The sequence below is a fragment of the Octopus bimaculoides genome, chromosome 9 (assembly GCF_046866305.1).
Source record: "Octopus bimaculoides isolate indiv1 chromosome 9, ASM4686630v1, whole genome shotgun sequence".
In the NCBI taxonomy this organism is placed as follows: domain Eukaryota; kingdom Metazoa; phylum Mollusca; class Cephalopoda; order Octopoda; family Octopodidae; genus Octopus; species Octopus bimaculoides.
The window spans coordinates 28,153,046-28,180,124 of record NC_142936.1 but is presented as its reverse complement, the minus strand read 5'-3'; the positions used below and the strand labels follow the sequence as shown (position 1 = coordinate 28,180,124).

Below are 27,079 nucleotides of genomic sequence, written 5' to 3'. Positions count from 1 at the left end.
AGAGGTCAAAACTTATCTCTCTTCCATCCTTTCATCAAAACCAAAAGAATTTTTCACCAATGGAATAAAATTTAAAAAAATGGTGAGTCGCAGGAAAGAAGTCAGCGATAATGATGAGAATTATATACATAACTAAATTTTAATAAAATGCAAAATTGGATAGCTTCTTTTCTTACCCAAAATTCAGACATTGCTTATGGGATAACCTGATATATATATATATATATATATATATATATATATATATATATATATATAAAAGATAATAAGAGTGAAAAACTACAGAAGGCTTGTGTTACATGGTTAAAGTATATATTTAAATTATGTCAGAAAAATGTTATAAAATTTTTTTGGTATATAAACATTGTATTTGGAGAAATAACCGGTTTCGTGTTGTCTTTTCATAATTTAAATATATACTTTAACCATGTAACACAAGACTTGTGTAGTTATTTTCACTCTTATTATCTTTTATACATCCAACCACGTGCTTTCACATACCAACTTTCTCACCTATATATATATATATATATATATATATATATATATATATATATATATATATATATATATAGTTCAAATTTATAGAATAAAAAAAGGCGATGACAAATTTACGATCAACAAGCAAGTGTTTTAGTTTGACGCTCGGGAAAATGAAAAAAAGTCTTCCACGTTTCGATCTTACGCTCTTCAACAGGAAGGAATGAGAGAAAATTGGACTGAGAGGCAATGAAAAAAATCGTAAACTTAGCGGTCAAGCATGCCGAATATATATATATATATATATATATATATATATATATATATATATATATATATATATATATATATATATATATATATATATATATATATATGTATATATATATATGTATATATATATATATATATATATATATGTATATATATATATATACATATATATGTATTTAATGTTATTTAATATCTGATATATATATATATATATATATATATATATATATATATATATATATATATATATATATATATATATATATATATAATACATACATACATATACATATTTAAATCTAAAATGAGGGTGGTGCTAGTAAAGTTCAGATCCTCTGATGTAATAATTACTAAACGAGGGGTACTTAGTCCGAACATACCTGAACCATATGAAGATTACACTGTCGTTAAGTAATTATGAAAAAAAAATGTCAAATTATGTCTTAGGCCAGTAAACTTCGAATTCCTTAACGACAGTGTAACCTTTATATAATTAATGTATCTTCGGCCTGATGAACAGCTCACTGAGTACCCCACATTGAATAATTATCTAGCCAGAATTTTACCTGCTCCAGTACCTCAATTTCGATTCTTTTTCGCATTCATTGCAATTCAAGTTACAAACAGTAAGCTAAACTGGAGTTCAAGTTGCTAAATAGTAAGCTTAAAACCTTCCATGCCAATAAATTATTGTTCCTGAATGTTGTTTTATATGCCTATCACGGACTGCTCGAAGCTTACAAATTTCCTGCTCTTATGACCTTACATATACACACTCAAACATACACACATACACACACACACACACACACATATAAATAAAAAACCAGAAAACGTTTCGGCCGAAAGGCTGTGGTGCACCACTGCTACATGTGCTCATAGGTCTCGTGCTGCTAAATAGATTCCTTTAGCCCGTGGGACAGTCTTAAACCTCGTCTTATATTCTAGGTCTCAGAACTGTTACACGGGGTACAGGAGTCCTCGATCTTCTGAGAAAGACATCACTTTTAGAAAAGACATCTGTGGTTCTCCTTTTAAAATAAAGTTCTCTGTCTTCATGTGCATCATAAAATATGCTGCCACTTCGACTAATATTGTTGTTGTTGTTGTAATCATTATTATTATTATTATTATTATTATTATTATTGTTGTTGTTGTTGTTGTTGTTGTTGTTATTATTATTATTATTATTATTATTATTATTATTATTTTTGTTGTCATTGAGTGAGAGTGCAGCGCCCGCTATCAAACTGACACTGAGGTACAAATATACGAAGCCCAATACAACCATCATTGCTACCCGTCTGATAAGAATATACCAGGCACATGCACCACAACAATATGTGCGTCACATAGAGATCTCATATCAAGATAAACAGCGCATGACCTTGCAGGCGGGGGCCTAGCTAGAATTTTCTTCATGTCGAGTAGCCCATCTCGCTCAAAAGGTCCCTAAGTAAGATTTATTTCAGGATGATGAGCGAAAAACCTGTGTTTCCAGAAGTGAATTATTCAAACCCCACAGTATCACATGGCTATGATACTCCTCCACTACATCTGATCTTGATCAGAGATGCAAGTATCGTTAGCCACTAACTGGTTAAGGTGAAACAACTGACAAGCAAATCTGTAGTATCGAGCAGAATATTTGCTGTAGCCCATCTTTTATACTAAGACAGAACTTATACATAGTAACACATCTGATCAGTTCAGATGAAAACCATGAGAGCCACTGCCTGGTACTGCATCAGGGCATAGAGCCACTGCCTGGTACTGCATCGGGACTTTCATCATCATCATCATCATCATCATCATCATCATCATCATAGTTATTATTATTATTATTATTATTATTATTATTATTATTATTATTATTATTATTATTATTATTGTGTTGTTTTTTTTCTTTCTTCAAATTTTCTTCCATTTCTCGCCGAGTGTTTTCCGTACACCTAGGGCAGAGAAACTCGTTGTATGAATTCCCAGTTTACACACGCAAATTCACAGGTAAAACATGTATTTAAGAAAAAAAAAATTCATGAATGGATGTTGTTTTTACAACGATAATGCTCTTCTCAGTACATGAGTCGTTCCAGTTAGCACGATTTTTTGCACTTCCTGTAGGGATGGTAAGCCTGGTATAATTTTCAAATAGGTTTCAGTACCTTTTTTTTATCATTCCTAGAGATCCTACAATCACTGGTATGGTAGTCGCCTTGAGGTGCCACATTTTTTTCAATTTCTATTAGCAAGTCTTTATATTTACTGATCTTGTCAAATTCTTTCGCCGCTATATTATGATCAGAGGGAATACTCATGTCAATTAATAAACACGTCTTCTTTGTCTGGTCTTTTTATAATAATATCCGGTTTATTAGCTTTGATAGCCTTGTCAGTATGTACGGGGAAGTCCCATCGAATCGATACATTTTCTACCTCAGTCACAGCTTCAGGATGGTGTTTATACCATTTGTCAGCGGTTTTGATATTATAATGCTGACATATTGTCCAGTGCAAATACTGGCCAAATCTGTCATGTCTTGCTTTATATTCTACAGGTGCTAAGACTCTACACCCTGAGATTAGGTGGTCTATAGTTTCAATCGCATCGTTACAAAATCGGCATTTTGGGTCAGCTCCATCTTTTATCACATTGGGTTAATAAGCTTTGGTCTTGAGCAGCCAATATAAAACCTTCACTCTCTGCTTTTAGCCCTGAACTTCGTAACCACTGATGCGTGCGTTTCTGGTCGACATCAGCTTGTTTGCTACGAGCCACATACTTGCCATGCAGAGGTTTCTGTTCCCATCTGCTTACTAATTTTTCATGTGCTTTTGTCTTTGCAATTAATTTTATTTTATTTGCAGCAACAGTTGGCGCATTTCCTTCAACCTGATCAAGCTGGTGGGTATCTAAGAGTTCGGTAGCGAATTATTATTATTATTATTATTATTATTATTATTATTATTATTATTATTATTATTATTATTATTATTATTATTATTATTATTATTTTTATTATTATTATTATTATTATTATTATTATTATTATTATTATTATTATTATTAACATTTCGTACCTAAGATCAAATATTTTCACTAATTTGGCAAAACCTTGCACAAAACTTAGACCATGAATCCAAAATATACAAACCATTAATGGCTAGCTTCCGCTCTTCTACAATCGCTTATTGTGAATTATGGATGTTTCTGTTTCATAAAAGCTCTTCCTCCAAAATATTTAAAGACATTTTGAAATCATTCGCACTCTCAAATTTTTTGAGATCTTTCGGATTTTCACCAATACCTGTCTAATTATGCCCATGAAACATTAAATTTTGGGCAATTTCGGATTGAAATATGTTCCATTGTTTGCTAATACATTGGGCTATAATTGGGCTATATATGTTCACGCAATACAAAACAAAGCAGAGCGTCACAATTATTCAAGATGAATCAGTGATTTCTAAATTTGTCAAAAGGCCGTACATTTTGAGGGAAGGTTTATTCGGCTAAATGAATCTCAGTATATAACTGTTGCTTTCATTATTACTATAAACGAAAATTAAAAGACAAAATCATTCTAACCATTCTAGTGGGGCAATTGTCAAAGCTTTGATTCAACTGCATTATAGAATACTATATAGCATGTTTTGTAGTGAAACTGTACTCGTAGCGTGTGCTATTTGCAATGCCTTGATTACATCGTCGTCTCCGTCGTCATCATTATCATCACAAGCAACCCTGGTCCTCCACACTATATCACTATAGTCATCATCATTATAGTCAACGTCATCGTCATCGTCAACATCATCATCATCATCATCATCAACATCCTCATAATCATCATTACAACCATTTTTGTTATCATCTTTATAATTATCAATATTATTACATGTAAAAATGACCTTTATAATAGCCGTCGTCAACATATCGCAGAAAGTGACAACCAAGTGGGAGTGAAATAGCCTTAATATTTCTTCTAACGATTAAAGTTAAATACTATACTTATCATAAAGTAGAATAACAATCGGAATAGTAATATTTAAACACCAATGTTTCAAGTGTAAGGTCACTAGGTGTTCAAAAGGACTCAAATAAATAAATTTATTATTCAGATTTATTAGAAAGATCAATTTAATCGAACTGGCTGATGTTCTGCAGCAAAATATAATTGTGTAGTGGCTGTTTATATAATAACACGAATATAATATGCAAAGTCTATTCAATTCCGATTTACAATCGTTTATTTAACCTACTTCACAAACTCCTTTTTCCATGAGGTATATATCTATAAACATAAGTATATATCTTGTATGTTTTGTCTACAGACTCATAAAACGTCCGTGTAGCACAAATAGGTAGGTGTTCTGACAGTTCCAACTAGGGGCATCACTAGTTCTAATTGATTATAGTTTTCTAATTCTTGGTTCTTTGTGTATTTTAATAAATTTGTAGAGGAATTGTTTCTTACACGAAATCGTAGTGTAATTTATTTACTCCAAATAGAAAAATTGATAGGATGTTAGAGATTTAGGCAACACAACTACTTAGGAAAAGCTATGTGTCAATTGAACGTTTTTGAAGAAAGTTTATCTACAAAAGAATTTTACTTGGCATATTAAATATCGTATTAGAAGATGCGGTTGATATATTTATAAATAATTTATATGTGAAACTTTAGCAAATTGCAAATTTATATTTGAAATATCACATTTTTGAATACCGAATATGCAATCGTCGATTTTTCAATACGAGTCACGTTCTTGTATTGTATAAATCTTTAAAATAGTTTACGTTCTGTCTCCGGAGCAGAATACATAGTCTTTTATATCATTTTAATTTATTGTTTACTTGTGCGAAAAGGAAAAGACAGATTTATTTGAGGATATAAATATTATATTTTACCGTAGATTTGTAATATTTTAAAAATAATTATTCTTTCGCTGGAGAGTTATTGATTTCAGAATCTTTTCATTACATCTTCATAAGAAATCTTCAGGAAGATATTTCTAGACTAAATAGATAATAAAAAAAAACTTTCCTATAATTATTTCATTAGGAAACAACAGTTTGTGTATAAATACTAAGTAAAAAATATCATGTTCCCTATGCAGAACATTTCATTTAAAAAATTTAAAAACATCAAAACAATATTGCTTACTCAAGAATTGAACGTCTCCAGAGATACTGACAGCTTATCAATTTTCTTTCTATCAGACAGTTTCATTCTTCTCTCACAAGGTTTCAATCTCTCATTGATATATATATATATATATATATATATATATATATATATATATATATATATATATATATATATATATATATATATATATATATATATATATATATATATATATATATATATATATATATATATATATATATATATATATATATATATATATATATATATATATATATATATATATATATATATATATATACGAACACGTAAGTACATATACATTTCTATATATATATATTATATTTATGTATGAGTGTGTATATCATATTACACTGGTCAACACACTTTTTGCTGACTTCGGTTTTGGGATTGTTTTTAGTTCATTTTGAGTTGCTGATTTCCAATTTGGCATCCATTGTTTCCTAATACATCAGGTTTTCATTCTATAGCATAACTCTATTTTATGAAGTACTGTATAAATAATTTATCTGGTCAGGATAGTTCAATAAGTTTTATAGCTTCAAACCATAAGTTATAACGTCAATAGAATATGAAATGTAAGATAGCATTAACTTTTACTAAATACCTTCTGTTAACGTTCTAATATGATGGATAAAACAGAAACCACCATACACATACTTTCATATCCACGGAACAAATTTCCGCTTGCGAGAGCGTCTAGAGTCTTTTATGTTTACACAGTCTCTTTGAATATTCCAACAGTAGTCTGCCGTCATGTGTATGTTCCATCAGACTTGATATCTCTCCTCCATAATCTTTATTGCTTGATGAAATCATTCACCATGCTCATCGCTCATGTCTACGAGACTAGCAGGAAATTCATCGAGATGGTTATTGAGGAAATGAAGCTTTATGCTCATGTTGCAGGCTAGAAGATGAAAGCTATCAACTAATGTCTCCACCAAATTCTTGTAGTTTACAACCTTTACGCTCCCTAAAAATCCTTTCATAACAGTGGCAAATGAAACCCATGCTCTTTTTCCTATGTCAGACATCGAACTGGAGAAATTCTTGCATTTCGTTAACTTTCTGCTCATCATAATTAAGTAAATTTAATACAACTTTTCTGTGATCATAATCCTCTTTTAAGTGTACAGAGTGACCAATAGGAAGCGCATCAAACAAGTTTCCATTATAGAGCAATACACATTTTTTAGACTCTTCATTGTACTATCTATGAAGAGCCTCCATTCTCTAGGATCATACTGTTCAACACCCATCAGGTTTAACAGTCTCGCCACGTCACAACAGTAAACAAAATCTTTTCCAACTGTAAACAATGCCAAGAAACTTTTTCCTTGTTCCGATAACAAAGTCACGTTTGTTTCTTTCTGCAACAAATTCTTCTCTTTCAGCCTCGTCTGCAGTCATGTGCATGTTCCATTAGCCTAATAACTCTGTTGACAGTCCTAGGTCTCTAACTAAATCATTAAGTTCTGTCTGGTTGAAGTTTTCACGTTTTTTGGCTGATGTTTCTACAAAGTCTAATCATTGTCATGTTCATGATTTACATCTACTTCACATATACCACTTTCACCTCACAGTGAAGGTAGATCCTTGAAAACGAGTACTGGTATTCCATCTAAGTGAAGCACTGGATGAATTGTCGAATCCAGATTTGGATAACGTATTTTCTGCCACGTTCTCTTGCTATGACCAGACGTCTTTGTGAGACAAAAGTAGCAATCGCTTCTATGGTTCTTTCGCTCCCACTATATCATAGGAATACCAATGTTAGTTGTTTCCTTGTGGTATTATTTGTCCATTGGCGTAGATTTTCGATGTAGGGTTTACATACATTGTGCGGGCCCACAATTCATCCTGATTACCAACTTTAAGTAAGTCAAGTAGGATCTTTTCACAATGACACTAGCGTTCATTCTTTGACTTGGTACTGTAAAACACCCGCATATATAACAAAGAGAGTCAGGAAAATTCAAACATTTTAAACATAGAGCTACGGGTGGGGCCAATATGGACCAGTCCATACAGAAGGAGCTAGACGTGATAGAAAAAAAACTATTGCTATTTTAAAACGCAGTGACCCTAATTACCCCACAACAGGTCTAAAACGTAGGTCAGCAGAAAATAATTTGTTGGCCAGTGTTATATATGAACATATGTATGTATATTAAAGTTTCTCGGACTGGTTATCTTACGTTACAACGCCGATGATTTTGATTTGACAAGAATTGTACTAATATCTCTACTTTCCTTATGTCTCTGATGTAACAGGAATATATATATATAAGAAAATATACTGTAATGACATCACGCAGCTAAGAATCAGATTTATCTCTAACTGTATTTCTCATTCAACTGAGTTTTATTAATTAATTTCTGGGATTGTCCCCAAATACCTTATCCTGACAAGGATTCATCATCTAGTTAATGACGTTTCTCATTGCTAATGATATAAGTTTATCCAAATTTTATTGACTTATATAATATTCCTGCTTGTACCATTTCTAGCATTAAATTTACGTTAGCATGTGTTCCTGAATAATCTCCCGCAAGCACTCCTTTAAGTTATCACATTACTCTATGTTCATTTATCATACGTCTATAATGATCTAATAATAGCAATATCCGTGTAACTATGCATTGATCATGAGGCCCAAGAAAGCTAATCCATGAAGCGATTGTACTGCTGATGATCAACCATCAATAATATTGCATTTGTGGTTTAATTTAAATCATTTGAAATTTAGGGCTTGTTTCTTCCCTGTCAGATTATTACAAGTAGTGTTCAAATAATGACTGTCCTTGTCACTAATGGTAAATTCATTAAGTTCATTAGAATTTTAATTCTCTGAAACTCCTTGACTTAATGCATCAAGGATTCCATCGCACACATTACAACATAGTTTTAATTGAATAGTGAGTTACGAAATTGGAAACACAAATACATATAAAGGTGTTAGGATACTTGAGCTGATGTGATGCATGTTTACATATTTACTTGAGTATATAGTAATAAATAAATATAAATCTATGTATGTATGTATCTTATTTCTTTATTGCCCACAAGGGGCTAAACATAGAGGGGACAAACAAGGACAGACAAAGGGTGCGTAACTGGTACTTAATTTATCGACGCCAAAAGGATGAAAGGCAAAGTCGACCTTGGCGGAATTTGAACTCAGAACGTAACGGCAGGCGAAATACTGCTAAGCATTTCGCCCGGTGTGCTAACGTTTCTGCCAGCTCACTGCCGTCGAAATGCTCACCGTATGTATGTATCTATCTATCTGTCTAATTGTCTGTCTGTCTGCTTATCTATCTATCTATCTATCTATCTATCTATCTATCTATCTATCTATCTATCTATCAATATACATGTGCAGACATACACACACACACACACACACACACATACACACACACACACACACACACACGCACACACATATATATGTATATGTGTGTGTGTGTGTGTGTGCATATATGTACATAACATAATAGAGAAAGAGAAAAAAAATGGAATTCGGGAGATTTTTTATTTATCACTACGATCGTTTTTATCCGTCGTGCATCGGTCCCTCACGGGTGAGATTCTCTTCAAATTCTTGTGGTGCATCATTCGGTGTAGTTGTGCTACGTCGAGTGCTTTGTCAAAAGGCACCTCGTTGTTTAATCTGCGTTTTGGTTATTTCGATTAGAATATATTGTGGTATTTGTTAATAGGCACTCGCATACAAGAGAAAACATGAGTTAGAATGAGATAAAATTAACAACAGTTCTCTTATAGGTTATGCACCTACGTACAAAGAACCGTAAATAAAATGTGTACAATGATTCGCACCCATAAAGAGATACGTTAAATAAAAACCATAAAATGATAAAATAACCCTGTTTTTTGTCTGATACATAGCTGTTTTATAATTTTATTACTTTATTTAACGTATCTTTTTATCAATGCAAAGCATAGTACTTGATTTGCTTGTTCATTGTCTACTTATTTATGGTTCTTTGTAAGTAGGTTTACAACCTATAACTGAATTGTTCTTCATTCTAACTCATTCCAACTCATGCTTTTTTCTTGCTTGACACCAGTTAAACGCAAATACCACAATGTATTCTAATCGAAATAAGCGAAACAGAGATTAAAGAACCAGGTACCATTTGACAAGTCACCTGATGAGGCACATCAATTTATACAGAATTTCATCCGTGAGGGACGGGTGCACGATGACTCGAAATGATCATAACGATTAATTTATTAATCATTCATTTTCTTTTTTCTCTCTCATATGTTACAAACACGACGGGTACGAGGGAATTCCTGAAGTAGATTCAGTGGCACCTATATCCACACTGCGAAAGACATCTGGTACCGAATACGGTGAACGTGCATGAAAACGCATACTACCAGAGGTGTACAGAAAATTAAAATTATTATAGTCATCCATAGCCATCTTTTTACTCCGCCTGTTTTATCTTCAACATTCCTATGAAATTGTCCATGCATTCTTTTCTTTAACCACCTATTTTCAAAATCATTCTTTCTCAAGTCCATGTACAGTGCTTTATCTTTGCAATTTTCTATGCTATACAAGGCTGACCTTCTTACTTCCAATAATAGAGTAATCAAAGAAGGGGAAAAAGAAGAATGTGGTAATTAATAATATATAATTACTCATGTTTAAGGTTATTGTACAAGGGTTTGATAAAAATAAAAATAGAAATAAATGTTATTTTAATAGCGTTAGAAGGTTAGAAACTAGAATGAGAATATATAGGGGTTCTCGTTAAGAAATTAATTACTATGAGGAAGGTATTAAGTCATTTTGATATGTGTATACAAACGTGTTGTCTATATTCTGAAAAGGAAACCGACAGAGAAGGAAAAATAACAAGAAGACGGTGATTAGATTATCTATATATTTTTTGTGAATAAATGTCGATGTGCATCGGTTTTGGATTTATAAAAAAACGAAAGTTATGGATGTGAAATTACGTACGCAACCAATTAGGATTTCCATTAAGCAATTTTTTAAAAAAGTGTTGGCTCCAAAAACGAAAAGGAGGTACAGGTTGTGAACTTTGAATGGCTAATGTAGTGAATATAAATAATAACTAATAGTACATTACGGTACAAAAGGAATTGTTTCATATGTGCACCGTGTTACTCATGAGTACAATTAATATAAAGAAATTTGGATCAAATCATGCAAAATATGAAAATAAACAAATAGAATGAGCGTGTTTTAAAAAATCATAGAGGTACGTTTATAATTAGGATTTCAAAAAAGAGTAACCATATAACACATGCAGTGGTCTTCATGAGGAAAGTAAGGTTTGTATCAATAAATTCAGGATTAAATAAATAAATAGAAAAAGATAAAAAGACGAATAAAGTATGAGAATAATATAGATATATTGAAACAAAATAAAATATGATAGTAAGAAGATGAAAATATAAAATATAAAATTTAGAGAAATAAAATAAAAATAAATATTGGTATAAATATATCATATATAATTGATGTAGTGATTATATAAAGATTTAGTGGAATTTATAACAAAGTTATCTATGAGTGTGAAGGCATGGAGAGAATTTCCCGACTCTCTCACTTAATAGTTTTTAGTAGAAAAAGGAATTCTATAGTGTTCAGTTGTACATAGGTCACAGTATTTATCTGGTGATGGAAGGGTTTGGCCTTATATAAAACTTTGCATCTAATTTTAAAACTACTCAGGCTAGTTTATGAAAGTTTCTTTGGATTTTGAAAAGTAAGCTCATGGTACGCGAGCTTGGTGTTAATAAAGAACCGATAGAAGAGTAGATGTTTACCGGCAGCTTCCACGGTGGCTTGCTAACATTTTTTTGGCAATGATTATTAAATTTACACTGTTCTTTAATTATACAATCACAAAAGTTACTAATATTATCAGAGGGATTTTCATGTTGGTTGGGGCGAGTGATTTTCCCTTGATTGTTAAGCTGATGTGCTGTACGTTTAGCGTAAGATTTATCTAGTTTAGCAGAGTTAATAGATGATATTATCTAAATAGAGTGCGAGTTACTGAAAAGCCATATGGAAACAACCGCTATGAAGTAATTCACTGTATTTGTTTTTATTTAAGTTGAAGTGTATATTAATTATCTTGTGTGTTATTAAAATTATGTTAGATTTCACTTGCTTCGTGAATGGCATTAAACAACATTCCTTGGCATTAAACAACATGCTTGGAGATTCCTATCAACAAAATGGTTCGACAGAAACATATGTATAAGTTCTTTCTTATGTATTTCTTAACTCTCTATGAGCTTTCAACTTCCGATCAGTTTATTTATTTATTTGTAATGTTTTTGTTTTCAAAAACAGACGTCATCTTCCTACAACATGCAAATAAATCAGTACTTACACCCATTTATTCTCCATTTTCTGCTCCTTGTTTTTCCCTCAAAATTAAAAAAGATTCAGTAATCCTAAACATATGCCAATGACTTTACCATTATATGATACGGATTAAACCAGTGGAATGCCTTGGATTATATAATCCTTAATGAGGACTTAACGCCATCGAATTAACTCTCTCTCTCTCTCTCTCTCTCTCTCTCTCTCTCTCTATATATATATATATATATATATATATATATATATATATATATATATATATATATGTATATATATATATATATATATATATATATATATATATATATATATATATATATATATATGAATATGTGTTTATATATACTGGGTTGTCCGGAAAGTTCGTGCCGGTTTTTAAAGGAAAGAAAAAGGTCAATAAATACTTGCCATTACATTTTTAATCAACCAAATATGAACCATGCTGTTGCACAATGCGTCTCCATCTTTTTTTTAACTTGAAAATACCCTCTTCCCAGAATTGAGGTGGTTTCATGACAAAAAATTCATCAAGGTATCTTTTTACGTTATCCAAGGAATTGAAATTTTTAGCATTAAGACTATTCTGCAGAGACCTGAATAAGTGGAAATACGAAGGAGCAATATCTGGTGAATATGGAGAGTGGGGTAACACATCCCAGCCCAGCTGCAGCAAATTTTGTCTGGTTCCCCCAAAAACATGTGGTCTTGCATTATCATACTGGAAAACAACACCCTTCCTGTTGGCCAATTCTGGACGTTCTCTTGAATTGCTGCTTTTAACTCGTCCAGTTGTGTGCAGTATTTCTCAGAATTAATTGTCTGGTTACTTGGGAGAAGCTCATAGTACAGAATTCCTTTCCAATACCATCAGGCTCAAAGCAAGACATTTTTAGGGTGAAGGCCCGCTTTTGGGGTGGCTAAGGGTGGCTCATGTAGCTTACTCCAGGATCGCTTTCTCTGAACATTTCGATAGATAATAGATTTCTAATCACCTGTCACAGTTTGCTTTAAGAAGGGCACATTTTCATTCCATTTATAAAGCGAATCACAGATGGAAATGCGATCCAAAAGGTTCCTCTCACTCAACTCATGTGGTACCCAAACATCGTAGGAATTTGTGTACCCAAGCTTTACCAGGTGCTCATGAACGACGGATTTTGATAGGTTGAGACTTTCTGCCAATTTTCGGGTTGTGCAATGTTGGATATTCTCAATTAATGACTCGATTTGGTCATCATTTGTAGTGGATGGTATGGCTGATCGCTCTTTATCTATAAGGCTACAATCTCCAGCTCTGAACCTTACGAACCACTTCCGTACAGTTATTTCGGATAAAGAAACATCACCGTACATTGCGTATATTTCTTTGGTTGCTTGTGAGGCAGTTTTCACTTTACGGAAAAAGAAAAGCATCAAGTGCCGAAAATGAACTTTCTTATCATTCCATTTTAAAGGGTTACAGAATTAACACAGATTATAGGAACATAAACCTTCTCCCACGAAAAGATAGCTTAACTTAAACGGTGCTCTAAATGGAGGTGTAGTCAAATCCTATATTATAGACTCAATCAAGTTCTAAAACAAGTCGAAAGGTAAGCTACTATAAATCGGCAAGAACTTTCCGGACAACCCAATACATACATACATACATACATACATACATACATACATGCATACATATATAGGGAGAGCGAGAGAATGAGAGCGATAAATAAAAAATATATAATAGATAGATCGATAGATAGATATTATATGTTATTCTTTTATTCTTTTAGTCGTTATATTTTGGTGAATGTGGCAATGATGGGGAACCGCCCTAAAGAGATGTAAGTGAACGAATCGATCGCAGCACTTGCTTTTTTCTAAAGGCTGTACTTATTCTGTTGGTCTCTTTACCGAGCCGATAATCTACAGAGATGGAAACAAATCAACTCTAGTTGACAAGTAGTAGTGGAGGACAACCAAAAGCACAAAGACTTACAACAGAGATATATAAAGACACATATGAACACACACACACATACATACAAAAACACACCTACTCGTGCGTACACACATACACACACGTAATGTATGACGGCTTCTTTCTGTTTATGTGTACCAAATTCATTGATACGGTTTTGATCTATCCAGGGTATAGTAGAAGATAATTACCTACGGTTACACGCAAAGAAACTGAAGCTGCATCCTTGTTGTTGGGGAAACAAACTACTTACAACACAGGTGCGTGCAAGATCTAATAGCTTCCTGGGAGTCACTCAACTTGAGTGCAATGTTTCTTATAAAGAATACATATGTAAGAAACGAAAGTGAATTCGTAACTTCTGTTTCGTCATTGAAATAATTGATATAACTCCCTATACTCACCTGACGCATTAGTCTAAACCCTAAGAGCATTCCGTTCTCACCACTGTTAATTAGTATCGCAAAGCCTAAGAGAATTCCTGACATGTGCAGGATATTCCTATTATTGTATTGCCTAAACTAAATAATCATATATTCATTACCGATATGACTAATTTCTCAGCATTCTTATTACACGATGAATTAATTCTCTCAGTATTCTGTGTTTATTCATTTCATTTTTAGCGTTTATTTTCTCTCTTTGCCTCTTGTTTACATTTTAATTTCATACAGAGCAATTTATTATTTATTCTTTTATTATTTATTCATCAGAGGTTTCATTTCGATATTGTTACAGCATTTCTCCACATCGATGGTGTTCAAAGTAGTTACGTAGCTAGATTAATGAGACGTGTGAAGATTTTGATAAGATTAGTAAAATGTTTCACTGTAAAATAAGATATATATATTTTCTAGTGATTGATGCGTTTCAAAATGAACATTTCTTTTGTTATTTTTGAGATTAAAAATGTTTATTACAATTAAAAAAAACTTTGTTGCTGTACTTTGTGGATTATGATTAAAAAGTTAATGAGAAATTGATGATGTTATTTTGACGGTATTTCTCAGAGTTTACTGATTTAATGAGAAATTACATAAAATCAGTAAACTGATTTATAACAACATTTCTGCGATTAAACTTAAGTGGGAGTAAAAAGTCATTAGAACTTTTTGAAGCCAAAAGAATAACTAAATAAATAAAAGCAAAAGCTAAGCTTTCTAAAATTTACTTAACTTGAATAAGTATAGAAATATATGTGTGTAACCAAGTGTGTATATTTTTACTACGGTATGTATACTTGTGGATTTTCAAACATATACTCACTGGTATTGAATTATAGACGAAGGCCTTCACGTCTTATTAACGAATGGAACGAGTCCTTTAAAAGAGGTACTTACGGCTGTAATGGCAATTAAGAGCGAAAGCAAAAAAAAAAAAAAAGCAAGATCTAAGAAAGGAATACAATGTTAATATATTTATGTATTTTGCTATGAATGGAAGGAACATATCTGTCAACAACCGTTACGTGGAGGACTGGGGATGCCGTGGTTAATGATGCGCAGACATGCGCTGAGACTGCGGCATCTCTGGAACTTCATTGACGACGGTGAACAGGTGTGGGCGCCGTTTGTGAGGCACGCCTTCCCGCAGCTCGTCTCACTCACCGAACTGCAAACATGGATCAGGAAGAGACCGAAACTGGGCGATTGGCACCGCGAGTGTCGCCAAGCTCTACAACAGCTCTGCCGTCCGGGATCAAACTTGTGCAACTTCCAAACGACCAATGCGTTCTATAGAGGACTAGTGGAGGGGAGGTCTGACGACACTCTCGGGGCAAACCTGGGTGTCGACGAGAAATTCCTAACCCGCCTTTTCAAGACGACGTTCGGGCCGGGGCCTATGGATAATTTCCAGAGATCCCTGGCTTGTCAATGCTATCGAGACACACTACCAGTTCGAGAGAAGATCTACAGACACGGTTCGAAAACCACCGGACCGACCTGCCCGAGATGCGGTTAGAGCGACGAAACCGTTCTGCACGCACTCGTGCAGTGTCCAGATATTTCAGAGCTGTGGACCTTCGTCGAACGGCTGTTGTCGCGTGTGGGACGAGCCCACTTATCAGCCGAGTCTATCGTGAATATTGTTCCTCCACCTTCCTTTAAACGGGAAGGAAAAACGGTTTTTGTAACACTGATAGCTATGGCAAAAGAATGCGTGTGGTGGACGCGTTTGAAAGGTCTACAAACAAACACTTTCCTCTCTGGTCAGTCCCTCGTCAACTTTTTCAAGTACCACTTGAAAAGGAGGATGAGGATAGAGAGGAAGGTGTTGTCGAATGAAAGTTTCAATAAAAAATGGGTAAATGTGGCAAGAATGGTAAGAATGAAAGACGACACCATTTTAAGCATAGACTTGTAACAAAAAGAGACAAAAAGAGAGAAGGTACTTACTTTCATGTACCTTTAAAAAAAAAAAAGCCTGAGGTGACCGTGGTCTTTTCGGTAGGCTTTTCTCTCCACGGATAAACCTAATCTGTTCCCCGTTTTTTACATCGACTGTGATACACGATCCCTATTGATCGCCCCCCCCCACGTTTTTTTTCTTTTTTTCTTCCCGCGATCCCTTTTGATCCAAATTATCCCCCCACCCCAAGAAAAGCTCTACTTTGTAATTTGTCCATTTTCTGTATTTAGCCCTGTGTGGCTATAATAAAAAGATATCTAAGTTTCGGTCAGCTCACTTGTCAAACTGGATAGACGGGGAGAATACACACACACACACACACACACACACACACACACACACACACATATATATATTTATTTATTTATTTATTTATTTATTTATGTGTTTCAGCCAAGTGGCTGCGGTCATGCTGGTGCACCACCGTGATTTTCACGTTCTTTGCATGGCTCTTCTCCCCCACCTGACATGGTCCAATCAAGAGTTTTGATGGCACATCTGGTGTATAAGAGAATTTGACACAGCTGCCCTAAACTGCGTCTCATTACGAGCCATTGGTTCGTCTAGTATTGTGGAGAGGAAAGCGTCAAGTTTTGTCTTGAAGACCTCCGCATCCATGTCTTGCATGTCTCTCAAATGTTTTGGCAGGGCATTGAAGAGCTGAGGTCCTCTGAAACCGAGGCTGCTGCAGTATCTCGTTCTTATGTGAGATGCAGTGGACGGTACCTTTGGCACCATGCAGTGGCGACCCGTGCGGGCATTCCTGTAGTACTTGATACCAAAGTTTGGCACCAGTCCTTCCAGTATTTTCCATATGTATATTATTACATATCTCTCCCGCCTGCGCTCCAGGGAGTAGAGACCTAGTGCCTTCAGTCGCTCCCTGTAGTTCATCTGTTGGACTGTGGCGATCTTTTTTGTATAGTGCCGCTGAATTGCCTCGAGTTCTGCTGTCCGCTTAACACTGTGTGGTGACCACAACTGAGAGCAATAGTCTAGGCGGCTCAGAACAAATGTCTTCCATAGAATCAACATGACTTTTTGATCCCTTGTACGGAAAGTCCTCAGTATCCACCCCGCCAGTTGTCTGCACCTTGCTGTCAACTTGATAATGTGCATGTGAAATGATGCATCACTACACATGTTGATGCCCAGATCTCTAACTGTTTGTTGTTCTGGGATTGCAGTACCTCCAGGCCCTGTGTATGCCAGTTGGGAGGTACTTGTGGTCTTGTAGCGCAGTACTTGAAATTTTTTTGCATTGAACTGCATATATATATATAAATACTGCATATATATATATAAATACGACGGGCTTCTTTCAGTTTCCGTCTACCAAATCTGTTCACAAGGCCTTGGTCAGCCTGAGGCTATAGTAGAAGACACACGCCCGTGTGCATATATATATGTATGTATGTCTATATGTATGTCTGTATATATATATATATATATATATATCTATATATATATATATATATATACATATACATATATATATATATATATATATATATATATATATATATATATATATATATATATATTTATATATATATATATATATATATATATATATATATATATATATATATATATATATATATATATATATATATATATATATATATATATATACAATTATACAGTGTGTGTATGCAAAAATATAAAAGTGCTCTGCTAGCTAGAATTGCAAAGCTCAAAACTTCCAGGCCTGATATCATACCTGAAGGCAGGCCTCAGAAGAGTTGCGTCGTGAAAACCTTCCATGTTATTAGAAACAACAAAGTTATTCACAATATGTCATAGGATATGCTATTCAGAATAGCAAATACAAAATATTAGTTTCTGCGTGTTCAGGAAGTTTTTAATATCATGCTGGTTTATTGGAAAGCTTTTCAATAAAGATATTATCGTACAAATGTAAATTTTCTAGAACTATGGAAAGTAATATTCTATGCAAAGCTTGAGACATTATGGAACTCACAAAATGTCATATTTTGAAATTGATCTTACTTGTTTATATGTTAAGTAATTGCCAAACCTGAATAGCGTGAATATTATAAAAGAAAACAAGTGAAGCCAATTAAATATCTCTGCTTATTCAATCGAATTGATATGCTCATATAAAATGTGTAAGTTATACATATATTATAGGTAAAATCGCAACAGACAGTTATCATTGGAATTCGTGTTCGAAGTACATGTTCAAAAACATCAGAGCCACTGTCAAAGTGACAATGACTATATATATATATATATATATATATATATATATATATATATATATATATATATATATATATATATATATATATTCATGCTTTGAAAGGTTTCTCAATTTAAACTCAATTCAATCGTGGTGCTGGAAATATATTCATATATGTATAAGTAGATGCAAGGAGAGAGTTTTCCATGAAAAAAAAACCAAAAAAAAAACCAATGTTACTTTTGGTAATTTCTTTCGTGTTTTTGCCACTTTTATGGAAGAAATATGACAGTACAATGACATGATCAAGTTATATTAAATATATAGTTATGTTATAACTGAACACTATAGAAATATAAGGTGCTTAAGTGATTGATCTAAGAGAATTACAAGAACTGGATTATAAAAGGTATTTATTTATATTATAACACAACATTGAAATATATATGATGTGCTAAATCTGTTTTCAATGCCATCCAACATATAGCAAACACCGGTAGTTGTTTCATTGAGTTAAATATTTCGATTATCTTTGATTCGGTTCCTTAGTATGATTGTTAAAAATGTAACACTCGCATATATTTCATTCTGATAAACCCTTTCTACTATCGGTACAAGGCTTGAAATTAAAGGGAAGGGTGCTAGTCGATTGCATCAACTCCATTTCTCAACTGGCACTTATTTCATAGATCCCGAAGGGATCAAGTGCAAAGTTGACTTCAGCGGCGTTTGACCATAAAAATGGCGGATGAAATGCCACTAAACATTTTGCCAATTTGGTAACGCTTCTGCCGACAATTAGAGCTCAGAATGTAAAGACGGACGAAACGCATTTCGTCCGGCGTGCTAATAATTCTGCCGGTTGGCCGCCTTATATTTCGCTATAATAAAGGTTAAGTTGAATAATAATAGAAATCGTTGTCGTCATTATTGTTGTTTTTCTTCTTTTCATCCTCCTCCTTTCCCCTACCTCTTCTTCCCTTCTATTCGCTCATCTTATTTCTTCTATTTGTACTACTACTACTACTACTACTACTACTACTACTACTACTACTACTACTACTACTACTTCAACTTAGTTTCATCTGTATGCGTAACATGATGAAATCCAGCCACAGTGCTCAACACTTGATCGCTCAAGGGAAGTTAAAATAAATAGCTAAAACAAGTCGTGGCGATACACTAAAATGTGAGCATAGCAGTATTCCTGCTTTGACATTGTACTGAACACCACCAGTTGACATAGTGCAGATTACATAAGACCGTAATTAGATATAACAAATATCTATATACATACATATACATATACATATATATATATATATATATATATATATATATATATATATATATATATACTTCAAATTTATAGAAGAAATAAGACGAAGACAGTTGTAGGAACAGGCAAGTGTATTAGTTTGATGCGCGGAAGAAATGGAAAACTATGTACGTTTGGAGAGTATATTCTTCGACAGAAATGAATAAAAGGAAATAGAGAGAGAATGAGGAAAATGTGTTGAGTTCAGTGGTCCACCATGGCGATTGATGCATTATATGTCAAATGATGCATTATATAACAATTGATGCATTATATGACAAATGATGCATTATGTGTACAAAGTGTTCTCGCTATGACAATTTGCATATAAGTAACAGAAGACACAATGTCCCATGCAAAAATAAAAGTATTTTAAAAAAAAAACAAAAAAAATATCAACTAAATTATAACTGGGAGATAAAAATTTACTCAAATAACCGTCCCCAACTCCCACCACGCCTTAAAACACTTCCAGAACGTTGTGCATGAGTTCCTCACTGTGCTCCTGGAAAAAATCTTCAAGAACTCCTTGGATGTTGACCAATAGCTCGGGTTTGGTATTGCAACCAGTGCTGTTGGTGTCTTCCTCAACTATACTCTACACATAGTAATCCATGGAATTGCAATCAAGGGAATTAGGAAGCTAGAAATTGGGGCTTCCGAAATAGAAATTTTCCGACAAATGCTTCTGACTCTTTTCGGAGGTATTGCAAAGAGTTGAATCCTGCTGCCACACATACGACATGCTACCAGCAATCATCTCCTGCCAGGGATTAATGTCAGTCTCCAGTAGCTTCACTTAGTCGCCTGAATCGGGCCTAAGTCCCTGTTCAAAGAACTGTGGGGATAATTACGGCGTGAGAACGTAGTCGTAACGCCTTCTGTGCACCTTCCTGCTGGTTACGGCTTTGTAGTCTCAGTTGCAACTACCTATATGAAGTATTACAATTTTTACAGTGTTCAAAGAACATAGAGCAGCAGTCATGATGTCGGCATTTTGATACCCGCTGCGAATCACCATAATACAGGAAACTCGTTCCCAACATTCAAATGGTTTTCAATCCTCCATGTCAGCTAACTTTTTCCAAACTAGAAATTTAGTCTTAATGCTCTCCAACGCCGTTGATTGTTAACCATTACGTTCAGGTTGCCTTGAAGAAAGTAAATCTAAAAATTGTAAAATATAGCCCGAACACCCTGTGCATAACATACACACATATTTGTATATGTACCTACGTTTTATTTTATTCTTTTGTTCTATTAGTTGTTTTAATCTTTTGACTGTGGCCATGCTGGAGCACCATCTTGAAGGGTTTTAGTCGAACAAATCGACACCAGAGCTTATTTCCTGAGCCTAGTACTTATTCCGTCGCTACCTTTTGAGGAACGGTTAAGTTACGGGGATGTAAACACATCGACACCGATTGTCAAGCTGTGATGGGGGCAAACACAGACACAACCACACACACACACACGCACACATACACATAATATCTACCAAATCTACTCAAAAGGCTTTGGTCGGCCTGTGGCAATAGTAGAAGACACTTCCCCTAAGTGCCACACAGGGTTTGAATCCGGAACCGTGTTGTTGGCAAGTAAGCTTCTTAACCACACATATATAAACCGATACCATAGTGAGGTTCCACCTTGAAGAATCTTTTCTATTCGTCAAACGAATCTACTCAAGGATTTAATATATTTCAAAGTCAGGTAATTATTCTATCGGTTCCTGTTGGTGAACCAGTAAGTTACCGGGACAGAAATACACCGCCAACACCAGTTGTCAAGCAGACATACAAACATGCACATGCACGCACACGCACGCACACGCGAGCACGCGCGCACACACACACACACACAGAATAGGCTTTCTTTCAGTTTCCATCTACCAAACCCACACAAGTCTTTGGTCGGCCCGCGGCTAAAGTAGAAGATGCCACGCAGTAGGACTGAACCCAGAACCATGTGGATTGGAAGCAAACTTCTTACCACATCGTCACATCTGCGCCTGTCTATCTATCTATCTATCTATCTATCTATCTATCTATGTAAGATATATGTGCGTGCGTATATGTACCTTTTTTTATAACATCTGAAGAACATTCTAACGATTAAAATATGCATAGAAATCAATACGATTCCGACATAAAAAGAAGACGTGTACTTTGATTAATATGGAGACATCTGACCACCACGTGTGTGGACGATATCGACGAAGTCGCTAGTAAAGATCGAATATTCAATACTTCCTTGTAGTCAGTTTCTTATCAGTCGTAACATTGAATTGGTTATGGCCAGTTCTTATCCATGCAAAAATATTGTCATTTTCTGTTTGATTTCGTCCCTTCATGTAATAGCTGAAATTATTTCAATTGATGGCAAATTTGTACAAAACTCTCTGTGTCATTTCTGTAACACATCGTTACTGAATTGATTGCAATCTCTAAGAACTTTCTCTATAGAAATCTCCCTCGACAAGAAAATTAATTAACCTGATGACTAACCAAGCTGCATAATTTATCAGCTCGCTCAAGCGGAAGCCACTTTTTGCCTTTGATACGTTTGCCAACGTGACAATTGAATGAGTTCGTGATCGAGAAGCATGTCGTCAATTTAAAAGTAACCATAGTAAACGAGAAGATGCAGCTGAAGTTATGGTTTACCAACTGGAAACTGTTGAACATGTCAATTACGGAAATTATACTCTGCTGTAACTTGCTACACTATAACACTGGAGGAACGACACATAATAGCTTCTCAAATATTCAATGTTCATTTCCCTTCTCTTAATTTCTCTCAGATAATTTGGTCTATCGTAACAGACCTTTTTAGTTTACGGTACAATGTCTTGCAAATGAGTGCAAGAGAGTGCCATAATTTTACGTGGATACTTTTCAAGTTACAACCTGGATCGTATTTAGATTTTAGTTTAAGTCATTCTATCATACTGTGTAGAACTTCAAGCAAGATTAGTTCATGGTGTCAAAGCTACATTTATTTGGATTTCATTTGTGGTTCCCTGGTTTACTTTAGTACATTTAGATTTATTTCGTATGCGTTTTGTAATTTGCACTATACATTGTGGGGATGTGTGGTCATTGTGCTTGAGTATGTGGGGGTGGTTGTACTCACTGTATTCTTTGCGGGTGTTATTATGTTGACAATAAAGTGTGAAGTGAAAGTTTGTGGAAAGTAAAGTATGTATGGAATGTCTTTAACGCAACAGCTTGTTGTGTGCATTTGTGTAGAATTTATGCTGCTAAGTGTTTTTTTCTGTAAATGTGTGTTTGTGTGTGTGTGTGCGTGTGTGTGTGTGTGTTCTGCCGAAAATAGAATGTTTGAATTGTACTATTGAACGAAAATTCCCTTGCGTGCTACTTGGCATTTCTTTAGCGGGGCTATTTTCTAGACTGCGCAAGGTTGTGCGATCTAGCATCATCGTTACATTTGTGATTATCTGTTTTGCTATCGTATGAAGTGCATATTTTTGTTTAATATCCAGTACGCCAGCTCATATTACATAGCTATTGTCCCAGTTGATATTAACATTCTTATCTGTAACATACATCCAAATATACCTAAATGTTCCATTCTCAAACAAAACAAGAAAAAATCATTTCGTCACATCTTAGAAAATAGGGGCAGAATTTTGGCCCTTTCAGACCTTCCTGCTGTAGAAGGATCTAAATTTAACAATTTAGACTGAAGAAAATATTCACGGTTGCAAAAAATATTCCAAGTTCAAAAAATACCATGTGGGAATGCCTTTACAATATTTAGAGATTCTAGTACTGTTATAGGCTGGAATGTGACTATTTTTTACATAAAATCTATCTATCTTTCTATCTGTCTGTCTGTCTGTCTGTCTGTCTGTCTATATATGTCTATCTATCTATCTATCTATCTATCTATCTATCTATCTATCTATCTATCTATCTATCTATCTTGTTAAAATAACAGCTGCAACGATTGTACGTTCTTATTTCTTTCAAATCCTTTAAGCATAATCTTAATAGCATGGTACGCACGCACGCACGCACGCACAGATACACGCAGACACACACACTGATGCGCACGAACGTATACACATATACTCGTGCATACACATTTATGGGTATGTATGTGTGTATGCGTTTGTGTGTGTGAATGTGTGAGCATGTCAAGCACTCACGGAAACACAAAGAGAAATCATGAGGATAGTTGTCAGGAAGTCTGTATTTGTTCAGTAGTTGCTCATATTCCTTCCAATAAAATCTTCATATAAAATACATTTCAAGCAGAAATATTTACCATAGTTAAACAATGACCTCCTAATCGCTGCGAAAAAAATGAATGTTTTTTTTTATCTCTAAAATACAGCCAAATCACACATTGTCCAAAAACGAACTCACGTTTTAATGTATTAAAAACTCTATTACGAATATAAATCAAAATATTCAAGTAACATCAAATAAATGTACTCTCCATTGTTCAACAAATAACCCATACCTTTACACTAGTAACCCCCATCTACTGTCGTCATTTACATGTCTTTTTTCTTGAATGCCGGAAACAAAAACAGGTATGCATATACATTCCTTTTTACAATTGTGTTTCAATATCTTTGAATGACATGAAACAGTTTGCACTCTCCGTAGCCTCAAATCTTAAGAAATGGTATCAAATCCTCTATGTAGATATTGGTCTACATTACATCCAGTAACAGATACTATATTATGCTCCAAGTTTTGACGATCTCTAAATACAGATAAACAGGCTGACAAAATGTTGAAGCATAATAACGATTTTCGATGCACAATATATAACAAACTTTGTTTTTCAAATAGACATATACATTAGATTATTAACAAAAATGGTACAACTTTATTCGAAGAACTATATGGTGTGCACACTTCTCAATCATAAAACAAATCTCATTAGTTCAAGCAGAAAATAAACACTTAATTTTTAGAATAAACAAAACTAACATATATAGATAAGCCGAATGTCAAGAGTAAAATTTTATACCATTTAGAACACGACACCTAACAACATTAATTGCTTAATACTATCACCAGTAACTAGTTGACAAACGAATATGAACATTAAACACAACAAATGAATCACCATCTATGAATGGATAACACAATTGTTCTTCTTTCTCATAGACATTTTACATTACCTTTAAAGACAACAACTGTATAAACATAATGACTGATTAACCCTAACAAATTTAATGTCGGTATAATATATAAATATTGTTTCAATCCTACCGAAAATGAAATTATCGTGCAAGCTACCTCTTTTGTCTTATCGAGACTTATAAGCAAAACCTGAAAGCCAGGCAGAGCTATCATCCTAGTTTGTTGGATGCTTCTCGACACTAAAGTGGTACTTCACAACTCAAGTCATTCAAGCGCTAATACTTCAAACTATATATTCAAGTACAACTTCAAACTATATATTCAAGTACTACATTAACAGCGCTTGAATCCTTTTGTGTAACTAAATACAATAAAATAGCCTACTATTTTTTGTATTCTTCATAGTTTTATTCCGTCTCCTGTCAAACATTACTTTGTCTTGGTAGTTTTTCCCACATTTAATCTAATTGTCCTCTGAATGCACCAACGATTGTTTTTCATACGACATAGAATTGGATTCTTCCATATGATTCCTCCACTTTCATAAGAAGACAAGTTCCTAGTCACCACAGAGGCGCTCCATATTCCGTTAGATGAAGATACAATAATCAAAGATGGATTTTTCATCAGAGAACATTTTTACTTCGTTATTTTCGTTTTCTTTTTTTCTAAATACATGTCTGCCAATCCACTTCGGCCACAATTTACTCCTTATTCTCAACCGACACGATGCTACTGCTGTGAAATTGTGTATGGCAGTCTCTTAGTTTCAGTTGTTGTTGCTTGGTGCCACTTAATTCCAATAAATCTATGATTTGTTGTTGTAGAAGTTATGGATAGGAAGACCTGAAGTAGATTTTATTGCTACTAGTTTAGTAGCTGGGACTCCTGATTTGGATATTGAGTTTTAAGACCTTAGTCTTCACTCACTCTACAGGGCACAATTTTGGGAATGTTTTTGATCTTGTGAAGTACTGAGACCTTTTATGTATAATCTTTCAACTATAGGCACAAGGGCTGGACTTTTGTTGTCAAGTGGTGGTGGGAATCAATCGCGTCGACTCCAGTATTTGACTGGTATTTAATTTATCGACCCCGAAAGGATAAAAGGCAAGGTCGACCTTGGCGGAATTTGAACTCAGAACGTAGCAACGGGCGAAATACCGCTAAGCATTTCGTCCAGCGTATTAACGATTCAGCCATCTCTCTGCCTTGATGTTTTATGTATATGTTGATCCCACATGATCACATATCACCTCTCTCTCTCTCTCTCACACACACACACACACACATACAAACCCCAATCACAATGACGCGCGTGCACCCCTACCTCTCACAGGCAAATGAACACACATTTTCGACAGGGCGCTCCACATTTTCCGCTACTAAATTTCAGTAATATTGTTAATGCAAAATTCCCTTTGCAATGATATTAATAAAACCTCTCTTTGCAATGGTATTAATAAAACCTCCCTTTTCAAAGAGAAAATTATAATAGATGAATGATTAATAATTTCTTTTAAAATTGAATTTTATTTAATTGTATTTCCCTGATATGCATCTTGTCATGATAAAAATCAAATGTATTTTTGTTTGTGAATGAAATTTAAAATAATCAATTGCCTTTATAACAATATAGCAGACATTCGTAGGGCTCATAGTAATAAATATATTTAATATATATTTTCATGTATTTCATTAAGTCAAATGCCACTTCATATCTAAT

General features: G+C 34.1%; 1 protein-coding gene across 8 annotated transcripts in view; it reads right to left on the bottom strand.

Annotated features, from left to right (window-relative positions):
- LOC106877599 (putative G protein-coupled receptor CG31760) overlaps positions 1-27,079 on the bottom strand; it is a 1,070,704-nt gene that overhangs the window by 656,225 nt on the left and 387,400 nt on the right. Inside the window, exon 4 of one of the 8 annotated variants that reach the window (XM_089357297.1) lies at positions 5,663-5,771. The exons of the other annotated variants lie outside the window; for them this stretch is intronic. The gene's annotated coding sequence lies outside the window, so the exon portion shown is untranslated. The remainder of the gene's footprint in view (positions 1-5,662; positions 5,772-27,079) is intronic. 8 annotated transcript variants of the gene reach the window in all.